Below are 5,305 nucleotides of genomic sequence, written 5' to 3' on the forward strand. Positions count from 1 at the left end.
GAAAGAAAGAAAGAAAGAAAAAGAAGGAAAGAAAGAAAGAAAAGAAGGAAGGAAGGAAGAGGGAGAGAAGGAGGGAGGGAGGGAGGGAGGGAGAGAGCTGGAAAGAAAGAGAGAGAAAAAGAAAGATAGCCCCTGCCCTCAGGGAACTTACAATCTAATGGAGAGAGACAGCACACAAAGGAGCCAGGAAAATGTGGGGGGAGGAGACACCAAAGGGCATCTGGCATGAGGACACCTTGTTCCCTGGAGTTGAAACCAGGCAGAGCAGCAGAAGTAAAGCAGACTGGGCTGGAGTTCAGTTTCTGCCCACTATAAAGGAAGGCATTGGGAAGAGTTTGGTTTTCCAAGGTTCTGTCATTCAAAGCTTGAGTAAAATTAATTTCATAAACCCCTCATCTCCCCTCCCCTCCCCCCAAAAGGGAACAGATTATGCCAGACTGACCTCATCTCTTTTTTTTGACAGGATTACCAACCTGATAGATAAAGGGAATGCCACAGATATACTATATCTGCCACTCCATAAAGCACCCTAACTATGTCTTTCATAATGTTATGTGAACAAGATGGAGAACTGTGGGCCAGATGGCGGTACAGTAGTTAGGTGAATCCAGAACTGACTGAATGGCAGGACCCTAAGAGCAATCATTTCTGATTCCGTGTCACCTGGGAAGGAGGTTTCTAGGAGTGCCTCAGGGATCTGGGCTGCTTTAACATTTTTCTCAGTGCCTTGGGTAGAAGCACAAATGGGAAGCTCATCAAAGTCGAATGACACAAAGCTGAGAAATAAGTTCTCAGTGTCTATCACAACCAATCCCTCGACTCCATTCCTATTGCCATCACCTTCGTTCAGGCTGCTAGCTTGCTTAGCAGCTTCCCTACTTCTATTCTTCTTCTCTTAATCCTCTTTTTACTTCCATGCTGCTGTCAGAATCCCTTCCTGCCCTGTGCGAGCACACACACACACACACACACACACACACACACACACACAGAGCTGTGGTCCTGCCTCTCCTCTGCTAAAAACAAAAACTTTAAATGTTTTCTTATTGTCTTTCCAGTAAAGTTAAAAGGTTTGTTTTTTTTTTTTTTTTTTTTTTGACATTCAGACCCTCTTCAACCAGGTACCACCTTTCTCACCTTTCATAGAGTCTGACACACTTTCCAGTCCAGCCAAAGGAATGAACTCTGCTCTCTGAACATGCCCTGGGCTCTACCTCTTCTGTGCCCAGATTGTTCCCTATGCCTGTAATGCTCTCCCTCCTTCAAAGCCCCATTCAAATACCAACTACTCCAGGAAGTCTTCTTTGATCCTCTAACTGACAACCAACCACCTTCCTCTTCAGCCCTCACAGGCCTCATGTTATTTCATACCTCTGGGAGGAATTTAGGTAACTTTATGCATATTCACTGTCTGTGCTGGAAGCTTATTCCCATATGAGATGGTGAATTAGGTGAGAGTAGGGATGGTGTCCTAGCTACTTTTTTGCATCAACTATGGTGCTTAGCACAGGACTCTGCCCACAATAAGGGCTTGGTAAATAGTTAAGGAAGGAAGCAAGGAAGAAAGGAAGGAAGGAAGGAAGGAAGGAAGGAAGGAAGGAAGGAAGGAAGGAAGGAAGGAAAGAAGGAAAGAAGGAAAGAAGGAAGGAAGGAAGGAAAGAAGGAAGGAAGGAAGGAAAGAAAGAGGGAGGGAGGAAGGGAGGAAAGAAGGAAGGAAGGAGGGAAAGAGGGAGGAAGGAAGGAAAGGAGGGAGGAAGGGAGGAAGGAAGAAAGAAAGGAAGGGAGGGAGGGAGGAAGGAAGGAAGGAAGAAAAGAGGAAGGAAGGAATATACTTCTGATTCTCCAGACTATAAGATCCATAAGGGTCTTATATTGTATTAGTAATACTCTATGTGCATGTATGTATATACATATGTGTATATACTGTTTGCACATACCCATAACATTCCACATCTCACATATGTGTAACATGTAACAGACACATGAGGGTTACATTTCTAGCATTATAGCATAAAGCCATGTCTTATATCTAAATTTATCCTTCTCCCAGGATGTTCTGCACATAGTAGTTGCTTAATTAATGTTTTTTTTTAAAATCCTTACCTTCCATTTTGGAATCAATACTAAGTATCGGTTCCAAGGCAGAAGAGTGGTAGGGGCTAGGCAATAGGGGTTAAGTGACTTGCCCAGAGTCACACAACTAGGAAAATTAATATTTTTATAATTTGAGACATCCTGGGAACCCAGCCTCCATGTATAATACAAATGGTCTTCACAGAATCTCAGAATCATGGTATTGGAATAGTAGAAGAGTCTTCAGAAGACATCCAGTCCAGCCCATAAATGAAAGAAATCCTCACTATATAGAAGTGGCCTTCTAACCTCTGCTTTAAGACCTCCAAGAAAGGGGAGCCCGATGGGAGCCTCCAGAGGCAGCCCATTCTTCTTGTGGACAGCTCTCATTGTTAAGATGGTTTTTTCCTGACATCAAGCCTAAATTGGCCTCTTTGCAACTTCAACCCAATGTTCCTGGTTCTGTCTTCTGGGGCCAGACAGAACACATCTAATCCCTCTTCCACAAGACAGCTCTTCAAAAACTTGAAGGCAGCTACTATCTCCCTCCTTCCTGTCCCCCCACCCCCGCCAGTCTTCTCTTCTCTAGGCCACACATGGGTCTTGAACTTTGGGACTCCAGCCCCTTGGCCAACTGAGGACAGGACAGCCTGTCATTCTATCTGCCCTACTGCCATTATGAAAACGTCATCATAATAACGACAATAGTATTAACTGATATCTGTGTAGTGCTTTAACATTTGAAAAGCACATCGACTGGGTCTACTATAATATTATGACTACTAATGATTATTATTAATAATAATGATAATAATAACTACTTCTCTCTGAAATTCCTACCCTTCACTTTTAAATTCCATCCTGTCACCCTTAAAGTCTCACCCATTGTCCTTTCCTTGAGGTAGGGTGGAACAATGGCAAGGGAGGGGACTGACAACCAGGGGGAAATAGAATGGGGACTCCATATGCCTTCAGATGTGATGAAAGCTCTGAAAGCCTGGCAGGAATCCTGACACACCAGCAAATTGGGCTCTGGTGATACCATTGATTGGGTTAGCACTCCAGCTAATGTAATGCAACTACTCCTGAGAGTCAGAATAAGGTAGGGCAGTATAGGGTTACAATCTGGCCCTATTTGAAACCATCACGCTGATGGGTTTGACAAAGAGGGCAGCAGATTGGGTGGTGCTCCTTTGTATTCTAGTGTGACAAGAAGTGAGGATTCATGGGAATAAACCATAAATACCCATACCCTACTTACTTTAAATGTTCTAGTGCAGGCCATTAAAACCGATAAACTGAGGCTAAAAGCATGAAAAAAAATTTAAAAATTAATGCCAGTACTGCATCACAACAAAACTAGAAACAGATCTTACCAGTAATAGACAAGAGCTTCAATTGTCAGTGTTTTTGTCAGTGGTACCTTCATCTCCAAATCATAGGACAAGATATGGCCACTGCAGGGCAATTGAAGAAATAGCCCCACCCCTAAATCTGAGTTTGAGGAAATAAGAGGGAAGATCCAGGTACTAAAATCTCCAAAAGGAAATGTTGAAGAAATAGAGGTCGTTGAAAAGCTTTACTTAATAAAATTTAAGAGATTATGGCTAATATCAAAATAGACAAAAATGATACTCATATCCTCAAGTGATTATGAAAAGAAGATGGGCATAATTGCTAAATCTAATGGAGAAGAGTCAAGATGATGGAGTAGTAGAAAGAAATTCAACTGAGCTCTCTTCCATGACTCCTCCACAAAGATCTAGAAAATGTACTAGACTGAGTCCTGATTAGGAAATACAACAAAGAATTATAGTCTTTTTTTCCAGCCCAAGTTGGAAAAGGGAGACAGATAAAGTCTGTGGATTCTAGGGACAGAGTCTCATCAAGAATGGATGGATGGGGGGGCAGCTGGGTAGCTCAGTGGCTTGAGAGCCAGGCCTAGAGACGGGAGGTCCTAGGTTCAAATCTGGCCTCAGACACTTCCCAGCTGTGTGACCCTGGGCAAGTCACTTGACCCTCATTGCCTACCCTTACCACTCTTCTGTCTTGGAGTCAATACACAGTATTGACTCTAAGATGGAAGGTAAGGGTTTAAAAAAAAAAAAAAAAAGAATGGATGGATGGAACATTCCAGTGTAGGGACTGAAAAAGGGCTCAATCATGGGATCAGGGCAGTAAAAGATCCACACAAAAGTGCCTGATTTTGTGCAAGTGCCAACCAGCAACTTTGGGAGTGACTATCTAGTTCTGGGTCTCAGATCCAGGGTGAACTGAGCAGAGAACTTGAGTCTAACCAGGTAAGGAGTGGTCTCAGGCCTGAGGCTATGATCTAAACAAGAAACAAGTTCAAAAGCAAGAAGCAGCTCTGACCCCATGAGTGAATGAAGCAGAGCTAGGATTTCTGATAGCCCAAATGAAATTACTGGGTCAGGAAACTCAGACTAAAGGAGAATTTGAATTTCTGTTGTTATGAATCAGCAAAGCTTTCTAGCTGACTGCATACTGAAATTCCAGTAAGGGGCAAGCCCACAAACATGTTACACAGACCCAAAGCCAGCCCAGGAACTTGCAGGGCTAAGACAAGAAGGGGGCAGACTTTTCCCTGGATCAGACCATTTGGGGAACACTGAAAGCTTTTCAGATCCTCAGTCTGAGCTATTCTTAAGATCTTGGAATAGCACAATACTCTGTACTCAAAGACAGTAGCAGTAGGACCCCAGAGGACATAAGTTCGGCCCAGACATGGAAGTGAACAGAAACTGGCCCAAACATAAAATTTTTTTTTCTTTTTTCAATTTTTTAATTTTTCTATGGTTCCCTGATTCTTGTTGTCTCCCTTCCTTTTTTCCTCCCCACTCCGAGAGTTGACAAGTAATTCCACTGGGTTATAAATATATTATCACTCAAATCTTATTTCCACATTATTCATTTTTGTAATAGAGTAATCTTTTAAAACCAAAACCCAAATCATATACTCAAATAAACAAGAGGTCAATCATATTTTTTCTTCTGTGTTTCCACTCCTACAGTTCTTTCTCTGGAGGTGGATAGCATTCTTTCTCATAAGTCCCTCAGAGATGTCCTGGATCATTGCATTGCTTTTGGTAGTAAACTAACATAAAGAAACAATGAGAGTGCTAGTGGAAAAAATTGAAAAAGAAATAAGAGCTTTGGAAGAAAGGATTCTAAATAGAATTAGCAGCTTGGCACAGAAGTACAAAACCTTACC

Source organism: Gracilinanus agilis, chromosome 1 (genome assembly GCF_016433145.1).
Source record: "Gracilinanus agilis isolate LMUSP501 chromosome 1, AgileGrace, whole genome shotgun sequence".
Taxonomy (NCBI): domain Eukaryota; kingdom Metazoa; phylum Chordata; class Mammalia; order Didelphimorphia; family Didelphidae; genus Gracilinanus; species Gracilinanus agilis.